Source organism: Patella vulgata, chromosome 7 (assembly GCF_932274485.2).
Source record: "Patella vulgata chromosome 7, xgPatVulg1.2, whole genome shotgun sequence".
Taxonomy (NCBI): Eukaryota; Metazoa; Mollusca; class Gastropoda; family Patellidae; genus Patella; species Patella vulgata.
The window spans coordinates 37,904,492-37,930,197 of NC_065885.2; the positions used below are offsets into that span (position 1 = coordinate 37,904,492).

The 25,706-nt window shown below is 35.3% G+C and overlaps 1 long non-coding RNA gene across 1 annotated transcript; it reads left to right on the forward strand.

The window, feature by feature from the left end:
* Positions 1-14,420: 14,420 nt before the first annotated feature.
* On the forward strand, positions 14,421-15,937 carry LOC126828749 (uncharacterized). Its single transcript, XR_007683226.2, has 3 exons — positions 14,421-14,469; positions 14,746-14,800; positions 15,839-15,937. It is a non-coding gene; the product is annotated as an uncharacterized LOC126828749 (long non-coding RNA).
* Positions 15,938-25,706: the final 9,769 nt, after the last annotated feature.

Consider the following 25,706-nt stretch of genomic DNA (forward strand, 5'->3'; position numbering starts at 1 on the left):
CTGTTAAAGTTGAAGAGTAATTTATTTATTTAAAGCCGTATTCCAGTCGTTCGCAAAAATGATTTTCTATGAGTCAAAACGTTTTGTTAGTTTTAAATAATCATGAACTATCTGGAATATATTTTCGTTTACATCATCACCAAGACCATTGTTACCTTTACTTAAACAAATGATAGACCGTTGGTCATATGGCAGTTTATTAATAGTAACATTGCGGATAGCTGAATAATTATTACAGTAGAGAAAATAATGTTCGGGATTCTCTATTTGATGGCCACATGAGCACATTGGGTTGTCACTAATATTCAAAAGGAATTTATGGAAGTTTAATTACTTTTGTTGTTACGAATTCTGCAATGGATCAGTCGGTACTGACGTTCGCCAAAATAATAATATCTTGGGATTTTAACCTCGCCGATAATATTATACAGCTCCCGCTTAAAGGTAGAAATATTTTGGGCGTCTTTAATTCTTTCAGGCAAAATATTCCATTCGTGAATTACCGACGGAAGAAAAGAGTTTTTATATAGCAAATGTTTAGCATGAATTTTTCTATATTGGTTTTAATTTCGCACTGGATAAGGATTTAAATCAGTAACTTTTGGGGGTACGAGGTTACTTAAATATCCGGGGGTTTGATTTTTGGACATTTGGATATGCCAGATTCGGCATATAGTTGTTTGTGCGAAGTGCCTATAATTCATTTAGTCGCCGATGCACTGTGACCGACTATACCCCCTACCCCCACATTTACGACCCTGTACGGAGGACTGATTGAACGAGATCTAGAAAGGAAATGATGTAACAGATTAAACATGCTTCGTGCTGGGTGTTGAGGCAGAACTGTGAAATAATTGGGAGATGTCTTAAAGGGAATGAGTTCAATTATTTTCTCTACTAAAACACCTACCTATTCACAGGTTCCATCCAACTACTCCCCGCCACTTGGACTTTTGCCTGCTGCCTTTCTGTCCAGGTGTGACAGTTTGAATTGACTCCCGGTGTGTGTTTGGTCATGGGCACATGCGCATGTCCGAAACTGTTGTTAGCGTTAACAACGAAGCAATATCTACTTCCGGTGCAGTGAGATGGTTCCTGATCAGTGATCAGTTCAGGACAAAGTATTACATATTTGGTTAGAGTTTTGTCATTAATAAACATACTTGTTATCGTGATTAGCTGTTGTTTTAGTCATCAGTATAGTTACGATCAACGGATCTAAGTGGATTGGCTTGAAATTGAAACTTCTGTCGTTCGTGATTAGTTGCCGTTGTTTTTTCTAGTGATTAGTCGTTACACTTTTTGATGTTTTAACTATGTATAATAATTAACTATTTTGCAGATTGAATATTGGCCTTTATATGATTGGGATTTCTCTGTATCATTATTTATTATTTATTATTATTATTATTTAATACATTTATATACCGCATCTTTCACCAAAGTGTTCAGATGCGCTTAACAATAACAAAGTAAAATACAATTTATAATAAAAAAAAGTTCCTAAAAATTCAATTTATAATAAAAAAGAAGTTCCTAAAAACAGTTCCTAAAAATAAAAAAGTAAGAAGAGAGAGACAATGTAAAAATGAATTTTTTAAAACTACCCATAAAACAGTCAAATGTGTAAAATCAGTAAAAAGTTTTCAAGTGCGATTTGAATGTAATGATGGAAGGTGATTTCCGTATAAGATAAGGTTATTTATTCCAAATTAACGGTGCAGAAAATGAAAAGGCCCTCTCGCCATAGGATGCTAGTCTGGCTCGAGGTTGTACTAACTGTAAATCGTCACTAGAGGATCTTGTGTTTCTCACCGAAGTGCGGATTTGTATCAATTCAGATAAGTATGGGGGTGCGAAACCATTGAGACATTTGTATGTAATTAACAATATTTTAAAATCAATTCTGAATGATACAGGAAGCCAGTGAAGGGTGTAAAGAATTGGGGTTATGTGCTCGTGATAACCCACACCAGTAACCAGACGTGCTGCGGAATTTTGCAGTTTTTGTAGTCTTGAAAGTAGCTTATCCGGTAGACCAGTTAACAAGGAGTTCAAACAATCAAGACGTGAAATCACAAGAGATTGAATTCAAGTTCTAGTAGCATCAACAGATAAATATTTACGTATTCTGCTGATATTGCGCAGATTATAATAGCCATTCTTGCAAATATTATTAACATGATTTTCCATTGTAAAATGTGAGTCAAAGATGGCTCCTATGTTTCTTGCAGTTAGTGATGGGGATATAACAATTTTACACACACGAATTGAAGGATCAGAGTCAACTTTACTAAGCACATTTTTAGAACCATTATGTAGATATTCAGTTTTGTCATCGTTTAATTTAAGAAAGTTTGAAGTCATCCAATTTTTAATGTCATCTATGCACTGTTCGAGTTTTGACTTTGAAAAAATGAGATGATTGTCAACAGAGGGTTTGAATGATAGATAAATCTGAGTATCGTCTGCGTATAATTGAAAACACAGCCCATGTTTACGTATTATGTCTCCAAGGGGTGAAGTATAAAGACTAAACAGTATCGGTCCCAGAACTGATCCTTGCGGAACGCCACAAGAAAGAATGTTTTTGGGTGAAGCGTGATCACCAACTATAACTATTTGATCTCGGTTTGTTAGATACGAAGTAATAAGTTCAAGAGCATTTTCTTTGATTCCAAACACATTCTGTAGTCGATTTAGGAGTATAAGATGGTCAACAGTGTCGAAAGCTGCTGATAAGTCCAGTAGTACAAGTAGAACATATTCACTCTTATCTACAGATAAGTTGATGTCATTGTGTACACGTATGAGAGCTGTTTCAGTGCTATGGTATTTTCTGCAGGCGCTTTGGAACTTTTCCAATAAATCATGATCACTTATATGAGACACTAACTGTTTTGAAATACAACGTTCTAAAAGCTTCGATATAAAACTTAAATTAGATACTGGTCTGTAGTTTCTTTCAAGATTTATGTCAAGACTGGGCTTCTTGATTAAAGGAAAAACAATGGCTTGCTTAAATACACCAGGGACACAATTTTCACTTGTAGCAGAATTGATGATATCGGTAATAACCGGAAAAAACACATTAACATTATCCACTATGAATTTGGTTGGAATTGGGTCCAAGGAACAAGTGGTTTTAGAAGATTCTTTCACTAATTTTTTAATATCATTCTCACTGACAGTCTGAAACCTGCACAACGTCGGAGGGATTTGAGAATCGCAATTGTGATTTTCACCGCCTGCTAATAGCGTTGGTTTTAATTCCGAGCGGATTCTTTGAACTTTCTCTGAAAAATAGTTTGAAAATTTACATGCAAGTTCAAATTGATTATCAGATTCTGGTAGAATTGTTTGACTATGTGTATGATCAAGAAGTGATTTTGATATTTTAAATAATTCAAGTTGCTTATTTTTAATGTTTTCAATTCTATTAGAAAAATATGATTTCTTGCACTCTTTTATTTTATAGTTGAGTTCATTCTTCTTAGATTTAAAGATTTCCTTATGAACATGAAGTTTGATCTTATACCAAGTTTTCTCCGCCTTAGTTTTCGACTTTTTTAATTCAAGTAACTCATCAGTAAACCAAGCATTATTTGGTCGGATAGTAATAGTTTTGGACTTGAGTGGTAGAATTTGATCAAGAACATCTACTATTATACTATTATAAGCACTGGCGTTTTCATTGACATCTTCGAGTTGAGAAATTGAGAAATAATTAGCATTCTGAAGTTCATTAATAAAACACCCGTTATCAAGTTTCTTGAAGTTTCTAAAAGTGAGTGTTTTAGTTTGAAGTGGAGGCTTCCGAATACTCAGATTAAAATTAACTGGAAAATGATCAGAGATGAGATTATTCGAAACACTTACGTTATGAATAAGATTTTCACAGTCTCTAGATATAACTAAATCCAAAATATTACCACGATTATGTGTGGGAACTGAAACATGCTGACAAAGGGAATATGCTCTAAGTAAGTCATTAAATCGAACAGCGTTTGTATCGGTAAGATCCTGCAGGTGAAAATTAAAATCTCCAAGAAGTAGAAGTCTATTGCCCGAACAAGCAAGTTTGTCTAAAACACTGGGAAATTCACTAAAAAAGTTCGAGACAGTTTCAGCATCTCTGCTAGGTGGACGATAAGTGACAATAACAGATAATCTTTCGTTCATAACAGATATTATTGTGTGAAGATATTCAAAAGTTGTAAAGTTAATCGGTTTCTGAACTGTAACACCAAGACTGGACTTGAAAATCAGAGCGACCCCTCCTCCGCGTGTTGGTCTTGGCTGATGAAAGATGGAAAATCCAATTGGTACAAGATCGGTGATTGAAGCAGTGTCTGCATTTGCTGATAACCATGTTTCTGTTATAGCAAAAATGTCCAAATTGTTGTCACAAACATATTGGTTAAGTTCCTGAGATTTATTCCTAACTGACCTAGCATTAAATAGACATACTTGGAATTTATTTTCACATTTGAATGAATTATTTGTCTTCTGCCTTTCAACATAAATCGTGTTTTTCGTATTTATATTGTCGCATTTAACATTTTGAGATGACTGAAATTTCACTTGTGTCAAATTGGTCAGGTTAACTCCTCTATTGTTTCTCTGTCTTTTAGTTTTATAGGTGATTCTTACTCTTGGTGTGAGATATAAACTTTGGTTAGGTTTTAACTCAGGGAACTCACTAAACAATTCAGTCTTACTGAGGATTTGATTAGAGTTCAGGGATAAAAGTTGTTGTTTTGTGTAGGTGATCATAATTAGTGTTCACTTAAAATCACATTTAAAACTAAAACTGTCTATATCACAAAAAATACTAAAAATGTTAAAACTCCAATTTCTGCTATCCAAAGTTATAGTCCTTAAGAAGTAGTATACCAAAAATAAATCTAGTACTTAAAGCACAATGTTAGAAAATCAACATATTAGTCACCACCAAGACACAGTACTACCCTCGGGCAGCCATCTTGATTTAATTGTTAATTTAATTTTGTACTTCTTACTAAAATTTTTACAATTTGACAATAATATAGCCTGTTTTATTACTCATATTAGGGGTTGATCAGGTCACGTGACTAGCGTGAAATCTGAGAGCCAGCGGCTGATATATAGCCCACTTAAATCTACGATTCTGAATTACTATTTTTGTCCCCCGCCTTTCGAAGAAAAAAAGGAACTATTAAAATGGGTTCGCCCGTCTGTCTGTCCGTCACACTTATAGGACGCAATAACTCTCTTTCTAATTGAGCGAGAATGTTCAAACTTGGTGTAGGTGTTTATTAGGTCAATGCCTTGATGGAGTTTGACGATGAGCATTTTCTGCTTAGGGAATGCAGAGATAAGCAATTTGATTGGTTAATGCTTTGGGACATGGTAACTTTAGTTCTAATTAAGTGAGAGTGATGAAACTTGGCGTATAGTTTCATTACATCAATACCTTGACTAAGTTCGATAATGAGCATTTTCTCTTCAGGGTAAGCAGAGCGATAAACAATTTACTTGATCGAGACTTTGGAACACAACAACTCTCCTTCTAATTGAGCTAGAATGTTCAAACTTGGTGTATGTGTTTATTGGGTCAATGCCTTGATGAAGTTCGAAGATGGGCATTTTCTGCTTAGGGTAAGCAGAGATAAGCAATTTGATTGGTTGGTGCTTTGGAACACGATAACTTTAGCTTTAATTAAGTGAGAGTGATGAAACTTGGTGTTTAGTTTCATTACATCAAAACCTTAAAGTTGCAATTTCATATTTTTACGTTATATTTTTAAAATTTATTAAAATAAAGCCTTAAAATAGATGGTATCTATAAACAGTCCTACCTTGTTAAAGAATAATCCTATTAATCCTATAATTCACTATTGCCAGTTGAGAAATTGGCAAAAATATCATTTTCCTCTTCAAATTCAAACGTTTGAGGATAGCTACTCCATGGTGGAGAATAGAAAACAAGGGAGGTAACTGTGTTATTATTTACGGTGTAAATGAGTTTTAAGTGTGAGAATGACACCTATGATCGTATAATAGTGAGATGACAACCTATTGAGCAAAAGACATAGAAATAATTATGTTTTGATTTTCTTAGAAAATATGAAATTGTAACTTTAACTAAGTTCGATAATGAGCATTTTCTGCTCGGGGTAAGCAGAGCGATAAGCAATTTGATTGGTCAAGAATTTGGAACATAACAACTCTGCCTTTAATTGAGGTAAAATGTTTAAACTTAATGTAGATGTTCATTAGATGAATGTCTTGACTGAGTTCAATGATTAACATTTCGAGCTGAAGCTAAGCAGAGCTAATCAATTTCATTGGTCAATGCTTTGGGACAAGATAATCTTGATTCTATCTAATAGAGTGATGAAACTTACTGTATAGTTTGATTGCTCGATACTTTTGAAAAAAAATAAATGTTTGATTAATTAATATATTGTGTCATCTATTTATTTTGGGATTTCGGCGGGGGACATCAGCCCCACTGTTGGCCTGTATTTAAATGCATTACTAGCAATTGTATTGTAATAGTTTAAGGATACATTATGGGAGATTTTAATAGAGAGTTGCCCATTCTTGCTATAACAGTTCAAAAATAGATGATGAAAGAAGAATATATTGAAAATTTCAGTCAAATTACTTTATTCTGAACAAAGTTATCACCATTGTAATTTTTGACTAAAAATAGGAGTCAACCCTCTCTTCACCGTCTCCGAGAATGGCCGATCGTTTGATTGACAGGCGTTAACTCCACCTACATAATATCGACTATCATGTAACGTTTACAATGGCTGTGGTGCCGTTAGCATATTCGGTTTGAGACGGGGTTGCAATTCAATGCGTATCACATTTATTTTTACTACAAATTAAAAATAAAACTTTTAATATATAGATAATAAGCGAAAGTTTGAAAGGAATGGACCAAATCAATGAGGCATAATTATAGCCGACTTCTTGTTAGCCTGCGTGTACTCTTGTACTGTAACTGGTAGGTCTACGTAACTCCCGAAGCAGACAAATATAGGAAACAGTGATCCAATGGGGCTGCAATTCAACTAGGGTGATGTTAGCTGCGATGTTTATCAATTTCCATAATTTTTCTGTAAACGCAAGTGACAAAAGAGGTTATAATACCGACATCCAAACACTCATTTTAACCACAACTAAACATAATATCAAGGCCGTATATATCGAACTTTCAATCAAATTGACTGACATGCGGCCTCGCTCAACAGCGGCCTTGCTTCGTACACTCTATCATTTAGCCTCGATCTAAAATTTCCGGGAGTATGACGTCAACGTAACGGTTAATCTCCGCTTACGACGCCATTTAAAAATTTAATCAATCAATGAAATCCTGTTTAAATCCAAGCCATCCGTGGGTCTACAGAGTTGATTTTCTGCTTGTTGTGTAAATAAAGATCTAATTTATAATTTCTATGGCATCTGAAGCCTAAATAAAGACTTGCAATAATCAGATTTAGCTCTTGCATAATGTATGTTTAGTATCAATCTCAATATCTGCAAAGATTCGGGCTCAAAAATTATCGAAATGTAAAGCCTGGCGCACACTACGCGACGACATAGGCGATTTCGGTCGCCGACGATGAAAAATCAAAAACTCGCCTAGTGTGCGCACTCGATCGCAAGCGATATTTCGTCGCCAGCGACCATCACGGCGATGGTCGCCGATATCAGACTTGTTTGATATGATCGCCCAAGTCGTCGCTTCATCGGCAACAAATCGTGTAATGTGCTCACCTCGGCGACAAGTTAGGCGACAACGAAGAAAATAAATTCACCTATTAAACCAATCATTTTTGGTTATTCTTCTCATGTGACATAACCACACACGAGATTTCTCAGAATTTTTTTCTGTTGCATGTATAATATTAAGTGACTCGGGTAATCTAATTTAGCCCTAACTAACTAATTGAAATTAAGTTTGGAATTCTGGCAAAGCTGTCGAATACATATGGTAGGCATATAGCAATGTACTCAATAATAATATAGTCCTAGGATTCATGGATCGTAATTAGAATGGGCGTTATTTTTCCAGTACCTGTAGCTAGAAAACGGAGAGTGACCGTCGATCGCCCTCCTGGGCTTATTGGTTGTCTCATCTTGGTTGTTTGCTTGGCAATGAGAGAGGATTGATTATATTTAGGATTCTCTGGAATATTTCTGGACTCATCCTCACGTAGCTTGTTTTTCTATACATGCAAGAGTCGCCCAATTTGAGCTAGTTACTTATAATACTATAAACGCACTGCACTCGACGGGCGTTGTACTAAGACGGCTACGCCGCCTCCTATCATCATGTACAAAACAATATTAATTGAAGTATTCAACGCGATGACGACTAAAATGAATTTACAATTGTCACATGGGTGTTTTTTCCGTGATCGCCAAAGTCGTCGTGAAGTGTGCTCAATCCACTTATATTGAGGCGATATTTGTCGCCAGACTCGTCGCTTAAGTTGTCGCATAGTGTGCGCCAGGCTTAAGCGACCGTTTATGTACGAGAGACGTTGGCGGGAAAATATCGGTCTGACGTCACGCGACCGGGGATTTTCCATCAACGCGAATTGGTACGGCTCACGTTATTCGTGAATCCGCGCCTTAGTCAATATCTATTTCTACTTTTTATTGGGTCGACTCCCACATCTGCGCATGTGCTAAACTGTAATCACACACCAGGAACCCACTCGGCAAACCTGGGCTGTATGACGCAATGCCGTCTATATACTATATAAAGACGCCATTGGTATGACGAAGTCCGCCATTGAAACTACTTTCAAGTTCCCGGATTACCAACGACGTTGCCCACGACGACGCCTTTGAAGAATGTTTTATCATACAAAGATTTGAAAGTCTGAGGCTGTTTTTCTCTCAAGTTTATCTGATTTTCTTTAGACAAAGACAAGTTTGCACTGAAAATTCTACACACTCTTCGAACGACGCAATTGTGAGAACTTCTTTCTAAAAGCGGCAAGTTTTCCTAATAAGTAAACTGGTGCCGCATCGCAATTGTATAGGCGTAGGTACATATATATCACTTACCGTCATACAGCCGAGGCTAGAGGATAAGGATAAGGATAAGATTTTATTGTATCGAAACATCAATGAGGACAGCATACAATATACACATGTAGGCCTACATAAATTTATAACAATGACAAATAATATATTTACAAACAAGACAAATGATCATTTTAATCTAGGTTGCACATTCAATAAAAGGACAAGCAGTATGATAATCATCTCAGAATACATATTTATCTCAAACTGGTCTGATACTGATAGTGACACAACATTGAACACAAGTATGATGAATGGGTATAAATATAATAAATAAATAACAGAAAGACTTAGTAGGCCTATAGGTGTTGACATGGGAAAATCCTAGAAGCATTACATGAATCAAGTAATAAAACATGGGATGAAATATATTAATACATGGAAATCTCGATGATAATTTTGATAACTTAACCCAACTGGTTAGAGATCCAACACGAATCACACCCCACTCTTCCACTTTACTAGGTCTCGTTTTAGTTAGCTGTCCCGATTTCCTTCACTCAACAAATGTTCTTGAAGCAAGTTGGAGCGACCATTGCCCGGTTCGAGTGCTTTTTACATTTAAAGTAGCTAAGTCTCTAACTCAATATCATAAAAAATCTTCGACATTGAAAACACGAATTATTTGTCAATTCAAATCAACATTGGTCTTGTGATCTTACAGGGAAAAGATGGGCTTCTGATATCCAATATTCAAGACAAAATAAACATTTTACCACTGGTACACGAATCGTGTACCATGATGCGTTTCAGCGCCATTTGGAACAAGGGACTCAAAGAACAGGGCTAGACATATTCCACAAGTCATGTCAAATGGTGACGCTATTTTCTTATCTGGAGAGCATGCGCAATAAATACCATCGGTGTAGACTGGAAAAACCAGCCGCTAAAGATTGCGATTCACATGAGACTTCTGGCGTATTTCGCCGAACATAACTGATTAGAAATTACAGTAAAAACAGAAACGATTGAATGTAAATCAGTTTATATACATTCATATTACATTATTATATGCGTTGCGATCCATTTTTGTCAATTTCTAGGTCCCAAATATTAACGATTTAGCTCCTTTAAGATAACCCCCAACTGAAAAGCTACGCTAGAACTATTATGGTCATATCCCAAAATCGATTTTGAAGAACTGAATAGGCACTTTGAAGCATTAAATTGGCAAAGTATTTTTGAGATAGACGAATCCCGTAATAATTTGGCCAACGCCTTTTCTGATGTGTTGATTAAAGGGACTATCCTGATTTGAACATAAATTCCGAGAAAATATGAAATTTAAGCGCCCAAATATAGAGGTATTGTGTATTTACCTTGTCTCAAACTTTCAGTTCAAAACATTGAGTCGTTTGGACGTGAACGTCAAAACTGCTTATCCGGACACGTATACATGGCGTTAGTTGCTTGGCCTTGAGATAGAGGATTTTAAGGGATTTGAATACAAAATTAAGAAGTTTTATTCTCCAAAATATTATCGGGATTGGCCCTTTAAAGCCATTGGGGATTACACCTCACACAAAAATGTGATTATACGCCCCCGAGGCGCGCCATGGATGAACGATCATTTGAGGAATACCATACGTAAAAGAAACCGTATACACCGCCACTCGAAACGTCATAACACTTACGAATCTTGGGAAAATTTCAGATCGTCAGATCGTATCGCAACTTTGTTATTTCTGAAATTCGCAAATCGAAACAATTATACTACGATAAACTTGACCAAAAAATTTCCGGGAACAGTTTCAGTGAAAATAATTAGTGGTGACTTGTCAAATCAATTTCCACTCAACAAGGTAACTCCATTAAAGAAATACCCCCTCTTCATTTTAATAACACGATATCTTACAACACGAACGAAAAGGCGAATATTTTAAATAATCTAGTTGTTAGTAACAATCAATTAAGCGACATAGACGACGAGCCACCGACATTACCATTTAATGATTTCTCAATCGAATACATAGTGATCACAACTTCCGAAGTGCATGATGCGTCAAAAAAGCCCCCGGGCCTGACAACATCAATAATTTAATATTAAAATCGTGTGCAAAAACCCTATGCAGGCCCTTAACAAAACTTTTCAATTACTTAATCGACAACGTCACCTTTCCCAACTGTTGGAAACAAGCCAGCGTAGTACCGATCCACAAGCAAGGGGATAGGCATGATACTCAAAATTATAGACCAATATCTCTGTTATCGATCCTAGGTAAAATCTTTGAGAAATGTATTTTTAAATATATTAACAATTTTCTTATTAGTAATGATATCTTGACTCCGCTTCAATCTGGTTTCAGAAGTAATGACTCTACAATATTCCAATTAGTTGACTTATATGACCAAATTTGTCGGTCGCTTGATCACGGTAAGGAAGTAAAGTCCATATTCTGTGGTGTTAGTAAGGCATTCGACCGTGTTTGGCACAAGGGTCTCATCTATAAATTAAACTCTATTGAAATCCGGGGAAAACTGCTAAGATTAATTGAAAATTACTTACAAAACCGTCAACAGTCAGTTACAATCCGTAGTCAAAGCTCTGATATCATCAAGATAAATGCTGGAGTACCACAGGGCTCGGTTCTCGGGCCTCTTCTATTTCTGATTGATGTAAACGATATTACGCGTGGAATAAATGCAAATATCAGTCTTTTTGCAGATGATACGTCCCTATACATGGTAATCGATGATCAAATAGGATGCCAATCCCTTCTAAATGAAGACTTAAAGAAATTTAGTAACTGGTCAAAAAGTTGGAAAATGTACTGTAATCCGCACAAAACAAAGACTATTACATTCTCGAGAAAACAAACCCCTACTCTTATTAATATTTACTTTGAAGGAACAGCACTAACTGATAGCAAAGAACACAAGCATCTAGGAGTTTATTTAAGTAGTAATTGTAATTGGACTGCTCATATTAATTATACGGTTATCAACGTTAGTAAATTTATAGATTGTTTCAGAAGTTTAAAATATCGTTTAAGCAGAATGTCCCTTGAACCAATATATACAAAGCATTTATACTACCGTTATTCGACTACGGTGACGTAATCTGGAATAATTGTACTAAACACGAAAGTACTCATCTTGAAAATTTAAATCTTGATGCCCTTAGAACAGTCACCAGATTAGTGAGAGGTACATCTCACAATCTATTGTATAAAGAATCCAGGTTCAATTCGCTTGAAATTAGACAATATCGCCATAAACTAATTCTGTTTTACAAAATGGTGAATAAAATAACTCCAGGTTACTTGACTATCCGAGTGCCTCCCAAATCCTCGGACGTAAACCCTTACGAAACGCGGAATTCACAACTATATAGAAATATTCCTGCTAATACAGCATTCTATAAAAACTCCTTTCTACCGTCCGTCATAAAAGACTGGAATAATTTACCTGAGCACACAAAAGCATGCCCTACTATAAAAATCTTTAAAGCACACTTAACCAATACTGATATATTACTACCTAAATAATTTTACGCCGGAAAGCGTTCTTCTCAAAAAATCCATACAAAACTGCGTCACAATAAAAGGAACTTAAACTACCATAAATTCACTATGCGCTTAACGGACAACCCAGCTTGTTCCTGTGGCCATTATATAGAGGATACGGAACACTACTTGTTAGACATCCTAAACTTAGGCTGCCTGTCTACAGCTAGCTCTGCCTGAAACAGGACCTAAAAATTAACCGACATTTTAATTCCTACATCGACGATTTTAGTCGAAAACACCGAGCATGCTTTTAGTAATTTTTAGAAGTATTTATTTCTCTTCTATTGTCATATTGAATGAAATTAAATATGTTTATTTAGCCGCTGTGTGTATGAAAGATGTCAAACTAATCAAAGCCGAATCACAAAATAGTCCTCTAATTATTCAATATGGCGGCGCCCATGAAATATAATTTCACAGAGGCGGTTTTGATTGCGAAGACAAATTTAGGAATATCTAACCTTGTTTTGAAAGATAAACAGATTGAAACTCTAAAGACAGTTTACAATGGCAAAGAATGTATTGCAATATTACCCACAAGCACATATTATATACCGCTTTTACCGGAGTGGCAGAAGTTGACATTTTGCCAATGACATGTGTTTACATAAAACACGAGCTTGATCGGGTTATTTTTACTCTGTTGTATCGCAAAGCAGTACTTCAGTCGATAAGTCCCGCCCCAAAATGATCATGTGAGCGTTTTAAATGGCGGGCAACTAGGGCAGTGATCATAATCTCGAAGTATGACGTAGATGGATCGCTGTGTGCAGTTTGCTTGTTACACTGTCCAAATTTTACCAATGTTAGATTCCAAACTATAAATACATTACCAAATATTTTTCTTAACTTACAAACTCTGACAAACGGTGATAGTAATAATACCTTGCAAATGAATACGCACATTTTTAATACAGACCATAAATTTATACATTTATCCAAAAGATTCCAATAACCATCGTAAAATATTAGCTGAATTAATTACTTTCTCGGTTAAAATACATCTGACGTCCTCAAAACATCACTCGAGCAAGCGTATTATGAAATGGTAAGGTACTGTAAGTGACACAAATAATTATTAAATTACTTGCATGCACGACTAATAGTAAATAGAAAATACCATACTATTAAATGTATTTTGTATGTGAAGTGCACATATTACTATTGTATTTGTAATATATTTATTAAATAAGGAGACGAATTAATATAAGCCTTTGGCTTGGTTTTGAATCCTTACCTTTTGACAGTGTATGTATACAACATCCATCTTATTTGAATAAAATATTGTTTAAATCAAATAAAATTAAAATCTAAACAATTTGGAGATCTTTTATTAATATTATATAGCTTACTATAGAATTCAGTGATGCACTAATATGTACTTTGCAGAGATTAAACAGATTGCAGCAGAATTCTTCTTATCACAAACTATAGCAAGTTTATCATGAATAAAAAATAGAGTTTGTTTATGAATGAAATTGTGATACATATTTTCATTTTAAGAAAAAGTCTTTGTAGAGCTTTAAAGCAAAAGAATCGCTAATACATTATTCTTTTTAAAACAAGTCAAAGAATTCAGGACCGGTTTTTACTAAAGTTTATTGTGAATACAGCCTGTCTGGTAGGTATCTTGTTAGTTAGAATTTAATGACTATAGCAGATTCTGTACTCAAATTATATAATACCTAACCAAACTGCAGAGGCGGTCATCAAGTCAACCGTGAATACCTGTCAGCGAGTCATCCTTAACAACCAATTTAGTCTCTTGAAGTCTGTTTGGTCATTGGCTTAATTTTAGATTCTGAATTACAGAAGTATGTAAAAGTGGTACACATCTCTGCAATCAGTTCACAAAATTTATTCAAAGGTAAATTTGCCCCATCCTTCCTATACAATAATATGCTTAATGGTTTTGGGAGTATCACTCAACTTTTCGACAAAATAAAATTAAATGAAAGTTTTTAAAGTTTCTATATTTTGAAAATTTGTCTTTTGACTTATAAATAAATATATCTTACTTAATCGACTTAATCATTATGTGTGGATATATACCTATATTATATGTACATTGCATGAAAGTACTTATATAAAAGTTTTGCAATAGTATGAAGATGGATTTGAATAGATGGTTCTTTTTTTTCAGTTATTTTGAAAATATTGGTAAACTCTGGAACAAGAAAGATGTCATTTCAAAGAAGGTGACTATTTACATTTTCATCTTATAACACAAAAGCTGTATTATTGTGTGTCATGGCAAAATATGTTTCTTGCTCTCGCTGGACAAAATGTCGAAAAGTTTTATCAGCTGTACAACGAAATAAAAATGACATTATAACTGATAAACTCCGAAAGCGAACGCGGTAGTTACTCCCCGGTCAGAGCTACCCCTAAACACAAAATATTCAGCCTCGGCGACAACCTTGGTAGCTACCAACCTTGAACAGACCAACAAACGACAGTCACATATATTAGTATGCCCCCCCCCCCTCCCAAAAAAAAAAGTTACAAAGAGTCAAATTTGTTGATATAGGTTTGTTAGAACAACACTGACAGATATATGCTTTTGAGGGGTGCCCTTTTTTCACAAAAAACAACAAACTATAAGCATTTTCATTTATGATCAGGATGATGAAGCTGCTTGGGCTTGCATGTTTTAAGACGTAACAACTCCCATTAAAATAACTGTGAATTTATGAAAGAAATAGTTTCGTTCGATAACTTTACATAATATCGATATGCAGATTTTTTGCTGGTAATATACAGTGCACTTACGTATTTGATCATTTTTTCGTTCTGTTTAAGATAAACCGACTTGGACGATTAGGTGTCCACCGTTAACAACATCATGAAGAATCTCATTGTCACTTATGTACAACCCCTTTACAACTGGACTGGACAGGATAAAAAGGCAAACGTGAATTTGGGGCACATGCTACAGCTACCCATTGTTTTTAGTAGTAATATTGATGATACATCATTGTTTGAAATAAATACATATCCACGATGAAAATAATAGTTCTGGTACGATGGGGTTTATTTTAATGTTTTTACAATCTCTCACCAAAATATCTTCTAAGTCTTTTTGAACCCTCTGCATATTTCAGGTGCAATTTAGATTTGAATTGTACGTGTTTTGTGGTCTAAGGGGGGGGGGAGTAGGCTAATATGGGAAGAGTTGTGTTGCTTTGTCAGGTTGCACATCAACAGACCTAATGTGCTTTCCTTTTGAATTACAGAGCCAGTCAGAATAAATCCAATTTTTGTAAATACCACAAACAAGAAAATCGGAGCCGCAGTTAGTCGTTTCCTGACAAATTCAAGGGACGGGATGGTGGGAGATCCCAACGAATTAAAACATGAAACCAAATAAATAGTTTTGTTATTTTATTAGACTTATTTGGTAATTGTTTTTACCATGCTTAAATAACTAGAGAATTCGTCAAAGTTACATAGAGCAGGGTAACACACTTGATATTCATTAAAATAGTGTTACGTAGCATGTAATAGAAAATGACCATACATCAGAAGATACTTGTATTAAATTAGTCTTAGTTCAACTATAATTTGTAGTCTAAAGAAACTCTGTTCAAATTGCTTTGTGCTTTAATTATCATTTAAATGAGAGACCAATATATGAATCCCATAGAGGGACCGTATTACATATCATGGCATATCCACAAAGATCCTATATGAGTCCCATATTACATTTATTTGCACCCCACATGCAGTGGCGGCACTAAGAGGGCGGGGGGGGGGGGCAGTGGTGCATTTTCTTCCCCCCATTAATCTGGTCTGCCCTCCCTACTTTGACGCTTCGTCGAGATTCGCAAGTCAGTTCGTTTGACACATTACCTCAACGATCAGTGCGTGAAATACTGCCAGGCTGCATTTCCGGCAAACTTTGCCCCCTTAACCTTGAACTTTGCCCCAGCTTTGCCCCGCCAATCACCGACAGCTGGCACCGCCACTGCCCACATGAGTCCAATAAAGTACCCATATTACATGTCTTAACATGGCCATATAGGTCCCATGCAAGTCCCATATTACATATATTTGCACCCCACATGAGTCCCATTATTACATTTCTTAACATGGCTATATAGGTCACATGCAAGCCCCATATAACACCCATATTATTTTAAATGACTTTCCCATATAGACCCCACACAAACCCCATCCTACCCATATGGTTGAGCCCATATGGATCCCATATAATGTTGGGTGCAAAAATGTTGGGGCCCCATATGGGCTCCCCATAATGGCCCCATACATGACACATGGTATATGGTAGGCCTACCCATCAGTAAATGTTATCAGGAAAGGTAGTGACACATGTAGCTCTACACAGTTTACGTTCTTATAATAGATTCATGTATGAAATACAAACGCACTAACTGATTTTGCAACTGTTTTGGGTGGATTAAATAGATTTTCTAGAGAATAGGGTAGATTAAAGGAACTAAAAACTAAGGGTAGATAATTATCTGTAAATTTTGGGTATATGTGAACGGTACGTAAATTTTCATACAATGGACATTCTAGTTAAAAATGTGCTTCCTCTTCAGTTTTGTTTTTATAGCATTGTTGGCATATTCTTAGATCTGGGGGGACATTTTTGTATCTGCCAATTCCAATTTGAAGCGAGTGTGAACTGTTTTAAACAGAGATATTCAGCAGGTTTATAGATTTTTGTTTTAAATAAACCGTAAGTCCTTAAATGGGCTGGAGTGACATGATTCAGTGAAAAGGAAGTTGAATTTGGATTGAAGTGATGATTTGATTACTCTGTGAATTTAGTGAGGTTTGACGTAGAGTACCGGAATCTGCCGAGGTTTGCCGACTGATCTCACACTGTCACTCCTGTGAGCTCCACAATCTCTCTGCCTCTGGTCGGCAAGAATCTAACCTGTGAAACGCTATTCCACTACCCTTTTCGGGTGTTTGAGCAGCCAAAACAGCAGCAACTTTCTGGCATATTGATTATAAAACACGATTTAAAAGATCTAATGGTCGTCACTGTCGTCAGCGTCAACTCCCCGGAACTAACATGGCGGACAAGGCCCCATGTCAGCACGCTGTCACGTGATCAGTGCGGACTCTAGTTTCTATATATAACTCTATGACTGCGCTCTATCTATCGATTCCAATTAGATATGTAAACTTACAAATAATCGGACTTATAGATAATAATAATAGTTAACTCTTTTGAATTAATGGAGCAGTTACTTTCCTAAAAACATTACTCCTTGAATGAAATATTGTGACCCTAAAATTTTGGCAACGGACGTACATTTTTACCCTAAAATTTTGGTAAAGGACGTACATACATCTATGAAGCCCTAAGTAATTCAGAGAATTTTGGCAAATGATTTCTTTTTACGGTCATAGTAACAAGAATGAATGATGTTATTAGCTTTAAATATGAGTTTTTGAACAGTTCCATCAATAAATAAGAATAAGAGAGATAATGGAAATATTTGGTAACATGAAATACTGTGAAAAGTAACGGACGTACATCTATGAAAACCCAAGTTATTCTGAGAATGTTTGCAAATCTTTTCTTTTTACAGTCATTATAGTAAGAATGGGTTATTAAAGCTTTAGATATGAAGTTTTAAATAATTCCATATAAAAATATGAATGAGAGAAAAAAAAATGTAAATATTTGGTAACGGACGTACATTCTCATAGTAATATTTTTCAATGTTGGTTACCTTCACAAAAATATATTACTTTTATATTTTAATGTTTAAATATTATGTTTATATACATTGTCAGATAATTAACTAATGCCAAATCATTCATTATGAGCCAGAATAATCAAACAAACACAAAGTAAGAAAATACAATAGAATTATAAATTCGACATATACAACGTAAACCTTGACACAAGACCAAATAAAAAAAAATTGGAAGAGTCTCCACCCAAATTGAGATTTTTCTTCAAAATATGGATTATTTCCCACCATAAGACACTATTTTTGTCCACTTATCAACTAATTAAATTTTTCACCTAATTGTATTACTTTAGCGTGGAATTGCCCACCATATGCCATATGTTAGTCCCGAAATGACCTAGTTTGTGTCGAGTGGACGTTAAACCCCATTTCATTTCATAAATATTTTTTTCAGTTCCACAAATTTCTTAAAATAATTAACAAATAAATAAATACCGGTGTGGCAGTTTCAGATGGTTCCTGGTGTGTGATTACCGTTTGGCGCATGCGCAGTTGTAGGAGTCAACTCACACCGTTACAGTCGCGGTGTGCATTGACTCCTCGTGATAGGATTCCCCCTAAGATTTTCTTACGGTCAAATCAGATTATTATGTACCGATATTTACAGTATTACCACCACGAGAGGATGCAAATTGACGATCTTTATTATTTAGTATATATACCCGTCCACAATGCGAACATTCTCTCTTGTATTTGGGCTGTCTACATGCATGTTTGAATGTATGGGATGGTATAATAAATCTATATTTATGTTAAAGAAATCGGAATAAAAAATTCCATACTTTTATATTTGTGATAAATGAATCCACGAAATATCAAAGACCTTAATCTTCAAGCCAATCATCAATTTGTATGGGTTTCCACTGATCGTACGTGTGTAGAAGTTAGTAGAACGACTAATCACTAAAAAAAACAACGGCAACAAATCACGAACGATAGAAGTATCAATTTCAAGCCAATCAACTTAGATCCGTTGATTGTGTAACTACTCATCACTAAAACAACAGCTAATCACGATAACGAGTATGTTTATTAATGACAAAACTCTAATCAAGTACATAATATACTTTTTCCTGGACTGTCTGACCAGGAACCAACTCGCACTGCAGAAAGTAGATATAGTTTCGTTGTTAAGGCAAACATCAGTTTCGGACATGCGCAAGTGCCCAGGAGTCAACTCAAACTATCACACCGGTAAATAGAAATACAACATTTTACGCAGGCTATTAATTTTTCTTCACTTTTCATTCCCTAATTTCCTAAAATAAAATAATTAACAAATAAATAAAAATACCGGTAGGCTACATATAATTCTGCGGGCTATTGATTTCTGTTCACTTTTATTTTTAAAAAAACCCATTCATTTCTCTACACTCTTTATTAATTAGTTCCATAAATTTCTAAAACAATTTAACAAATTTACTGTATAGGAATAATTATTGTGTACATTGCACTAATTTAAAAGATCAATATTTTAATAAAAATTAAAAGAGAAAGCGAAGGTAAGTACAAGTAGGTAGACGTAGAGAAACTGCGGTCGAGATCGCTGACATGTCAAATTAAAATGTTCTATAACCTTTACTGTGGAAAGTGGATCCCGGAGATAAGTCGGTCCATGGATCTTTATTATTATTTTTATTAAACAATAAAAATTTGGGTGGGAAAATTTAAAAATTTAATATTTGTGCACATTTTAAAACAGTTTGACACAGATTGATTGATGCGATAACATAGTGAACATCCGGGTATTTACGTTCATACTGTTCTATTTATATTAAATCCAAACTATGCGATAGTGTCCAAATTATTGATAACAAGCCAACAGTGAGGCTGATGTCCCCCGCCGAAATAGGAAAATAATTAGAGGACACATATAAAAATCAAATTGCGTATCGCTCTGCTTACCCTGAGCAGAAAATGCTCATTATCAAACTTAGTCAAGGTATTACTGTAATGAAACTATACACCAAGTTTCATCAATCTCACTTAATTAGAACTAAAGTTATCGTGTCCCAAAGCATCAACCAATCAAATTGCTTATCTCTGCTTACCCTAAGCGGAAAATGCTCATCTTCGAACTCCATCAAGGCATTGACCTAATCAACACATACACCAAGTTTGAACATTCTAGCTCAATTAGGAAGAGAGTTATCGTGCCCCAAAGTATCAACCAATCAAATTGCTTATCTCTGCTTACCCTAAGCGGAAAATGCTCATCTTCGAACTCCATCAAGGCATTGACCTAATAAACACATACACCAAGTTTGAACATTCTAGCTCAATTAAAAGTTATCGTGTCCCAAAGCATCAACCAATCAAATTGCTTATCTCTGCTTACCCTAAGCGGAAAATGCTCATCTTCGAACTCCATCACGGCATTGACCTAATCAACACATACACCAAGTTTGAACATTCTAGCCCAATTAGGAAGAGAGTTATCGTGTCCCAAAGCATCAACCAATCAAATTGCTTATCTCTGCTTACCCTAAGCGGAAAATGCTCATCTTCGAACTCCATCAAGGCATTGACCTAATAAACACATACACCAAGTTTGAACATTCTAGCTCAATTAGGAAGAGAGTTATTGTGTCCCAAAAAGTGTGACGGACAGACAGACGGACAGACAGACGGACGAACCCATTTTAATAGTCCCCTGCTTTCTTCGAAAGGCGGGGGACAAAAAAGATGGTGATACCATTTGGCTGAAACTGTGTAAAACCGACTCAAATCTGAAATCAGATATCTTTATTGCCGCGGTATATATCGCACCACAAAACTCCCCAATATGGAAGAAAGACAGTATGATCCTTTTGACGAATTGGAGAATGACATATTACGTTTCAAAAGCCAAGGTAAAATTATTTTAGGGGGTGATTTCAATTCCAGAACTCATGTTTTAAGTGATGTTTATTTTCCTGATTCTGATACTTGTAGCATAACTAAGCCATATCCACAGTTGCTTAATGACATACCTGATAATGAATTTTTAAAAGTTAGGAACAACCAAGACCCTAAAATCAATACCTGGGGTAGAGAGCTTATTCAGATTTGTAACACAGATATCTGTATTCTTAATGGCAGGTGTATTGGGGATATACTTGGTTCGTACACTTGCATAAACTACAATGGTCAGAGTACTGTGGACTACATTCTTACCAGCCTCTCTCTATTTGATGATGTCCAATTATTTAAGGTGTCTCCGTTAAACTACATGTCTGACCACTGCTTAATTGAGTGCAATATTGTTGGTACATGTACTCCATATCATAATACATGTAAGATCCCCCAGAGTCCTAAACCGTCCTTATCCCAACCTGACCTTATCTCTTATAAAACGGGTAGTACTACTAGAAATAAAATTAAAGTAAGGAAATTTATTTGGAAACCAGACTCGGATATTTCTTTTCTAAAAGAACTACAAAAACTCTCAACAAAAGCTAAGCTGAATAATTTTCTAATGACCCCTTATACAAGTAATCGAAATAGTATCCAAGAAGCGACTACAGACTTATCCAATATCTTAATAGATAATACTAGAGCCTGTGTTAGATTTGTGGTGGTCAAGAAAAAGAAAAAGAAACATAAATGGTTTGATAAGGACTGTCAGAAGTTAAAAAGAGAAATGATAGAAGCCAAGCATAAATTTAATAATAATGTACATAATAGGCATTTCAGGGAAATTTATTTGAACAGAAAGAAATTATACAAAAATGTTACTAAATACAAAAAACGTCAAGAAAAAAATGTTATCCTCAAAAAACTCGCTGAACTTGAATCTAATAATCCAAGGGAATATTGGGATCTTGTGAACTCTCTTATTCAAAATAAGCAAACAGAAGATAGTAATATTAAACTGGATGACTGGCAAAATCATTTCACAAGTCTTTTTCAAAACAACTCCCCAACCACTAATGATGATAAAACGGAAACCTTAATTAAAACTTTGCTAGATTCTAATGCAGAAAATACATCCCTAAACAACCCAGTCTCTGCCGATGAAGTGAGAACAGCCTTTTCGAGCCTTAAAAGAAACAAATCTGGTGGGCCTGACCTCATACTAAATGAAATGCTACTCATGTCACAGGAAATCATGTTAGATCACTACTTGAAATTATTTAATCTAATTCTTTCAACGGGGATCTTGCCCCAATCTTGGAAAAATTCCTTTATTGTTCCCATTCATAAAAAAGGAGATAAGAATGACCCCAACAATTATAGAGGGATAGCTCTAGCTAGCTGTCTAAGCAAATGCTTTTTGTCAATCATAAATCAGAGACTTACAAACTTCCTTGAGGATAATAATGTCATAGATGATGCACAGTGCGGATTTCGTAAAAATCATAGAACTGTTGATAACGTCTTTATTTTAAAAACCTTGATTAATAAATGTAAGAAGGAAAAAACTGATTTGTTCTTATGCTTCGTCGACTTCTCTAAAGCCTTTGATTCAGTTTGGAGAAAGGGCTTGTTGCTAAAATTACTTCAGCATAATATCAATGGGAAAGTTTTCAGTCTAATTAGATCTCTGTATAACTATACTCTTATACTGTGAAAACCTTAGATGGTCCGTCAAAAAATATAGAATCATCCTTGGGTGTGAAACAAGGATGTGTCCTTAGCCCGACTTTATTCAATACACTCTAAATCCAGTGGACGCCAGGCGCGTCCGAGCGCGTTAGATTGTAAACACACGAAGTTTTAATCTGCCCACATAATGTTTTTTTTTATTTAACACAATCATTAAAAAGGGAACACAGAGCGTCCTTTATATGATTTGGAATTATGACGCCGAGTGTTCATTGTGATTTAGTAAACACAGACTGTTCGATTGTGAACACATTTGGGTTTAAACATTAATAACAGAACACATGACGTCGTTTGAGATGTTTTTAAGAATGAACACCTTGCGTCATCCATTCACCGTCAAATTTTCTCTATGAACAAGCTATTCATAGAAAATTATTAAAACTGCCAACTTGCACTTAAAAGTACAAGTAGGCAGTTTTAATATTTGATTAAGAAACCAGATATAGTTTTATTTGTTTTTTAAATAAAGGATTATTTTTTTTTTTTTTTTACAAAAGGCAGCCCAATGACGTTAATATACGTCCATTGGGGTAGCCTATCAACATAATCTCCGTCGAAGCAATACCATTAAAAGCTTTCGAATGAGAGTTGCGAACACGCTTTTAAAGGTCATGTTTGTGTGAACGTTGTATTTGTTTGCCCCAACGCCTGGCGTTAAGACAAACACCCACACCGTTCACACAAACATGCCCATGCGTTAAGAGTCACGTGCACACTTTCAAAGACGACCTAGGACGCCATTGTACGTATTTTGATGTAAGACATTAAATCCAGCTCCGAATCACTAATCAGTGTACAATGATGAATTTCAGCATAGACACTTTGTTAACGGTAAGTTTTGCAATAGAAAATTTAGTTTTATTTTCCTCCTTGAGTATTTTGATTTACTGTTAATCATTTCAACCGTTACTGCTCTCTTGGGCCCTTGGCGTCTCAAAGAGTAAGACGTCTCTAACTGAAGGCAAATTTCTTTAGTTATGTATTTTATTGTTATGAATAGAGGAACGCGGACATTTTTAAGAGTGTTAGAACAGGTGGGTCTAATTTTAAAATATCCTTAAAGAAAGGGGAAGCTGACTGTAGACTATAACGTATAAGGTTGGACACATACTTATCTCCCTTCTAGTTATACGTCACGCGAGTGCTGTTTCGAACACCACGTGTTCAGAAGAAGAACACCTCGTGTTCAGAAGAAGAACACAAACTGTTTGTTGTTTCAGCTTTTTATTTTTACCCCCATTCCTCCCCTCAACAAACACACACACGCGTTATTTACAGTTATCAGTAATGAGTATTTAGTATTGATGCATTTGGTCATTTTTATAGCGGTAGGGGTCTACTATTACAGTATTAGGTCTAGCATGTTCCATCACCGCCCATGAAGAAGATTAACATCGAAGAATTTTATAAGGAGTAGATTAAAAAAAACAACACAATTTCCGAATACGGTGCACTTTAAGCTTCTGCTAAATAAAACTGGTAAAGTATTTCTGTACATCAGTGATACTATGCCTGCAGAAAATTTCGTTTACAGCTTTTAGTTCAATGTACTGATTCAATGAAACTTTTTTTCATTTTTTAAAAAGTATTTACATTTAAATTTCGAATCACATTTTTCAGGTGTAAGGTGAATGACGGGCCTTTTTGTCATCAACTTTATTGAGATCGAAACTCAAAACGGTGCGATGAAAAAAGAATCCATTGTGCAAGTAATTGATGTAAGTTTAATTCTTGATGCACTGACAAAATTCATTTTCTGTACAATATTTTCAAATTACTGTTTGGCCAGCAATACGGAACGGATATTGTCATTGTGTTGCGGTACAAACGATGAAATGCAGGGCCTTGAGAGTCCAGGGAACTTCTGGCTTAGCCAGCATTAAAATACTCGGACAAAAGAAGGTAAAAGAAAAAAAAAAGAAAACATTTAAAAAAAAGAAACCTATTTGTTTAAGAATGCTTAACCAAGAACTTAATAATAACAAATAAATTTATTATTTTTTTTGTATGCTGGGTGTCCACTGGCAGTGCGGATGGGGATCGTGATTAATGGCTCCCTTTGCCCCCCTCCCCAACCCCTACACAGAGCTGGGCACTCTACTGGTTTATGACATGTCGTTCTAACGTGCACAGCTTCATTTGGTTGTCGATGTTGCTGTTGCTCTAGGTGGATACCTGCCTTAACTGTCAGCCACAATAAAATGTATTTTTGTTTTTTTTATTTAGACTTTCGTTTTTCCTAATTTCAGGAATATGACAGTTCAGAAATTGAGAGGTCACTCATAAGGGAGGACAGCTACATTTATAAGTACCAAGAACAGAAAATACCGTCCGTTGGATTTTTATTTAAAATCATGATAACATGTAAAATAAACTGTTTTGGGGCTAAATAAAACCTTTAAATTCATATATATGTTTATTTTTCTCTTTTTGCCCAGAACATTTTGTAAGATATGGAAATCGACTAATTTTCTTTCGCTCATTGTGGCTTTATATATATACAGTTAATCCAGTACAATGAATCTGAACACTTAGTGTTAGCAAACAGCAAATGAACGCGTTCAAGTGTTCAAAATCTGTTTCATTTTTGCGTTCATTACGGAACGCGTCCAGTGTTCGGATCTGAACGCTTAGTATTACTTTGTTAAGAACATTATGTGTTCTGTGCTGAACGGCAGACGTATACATCAGTTCGAATTTGAACGTTTAGTATTACTTTGTTAAGAACATTATGTGTTCTGTGCTGAATGCCAGACGTATAAATCTGAATACTCATCCT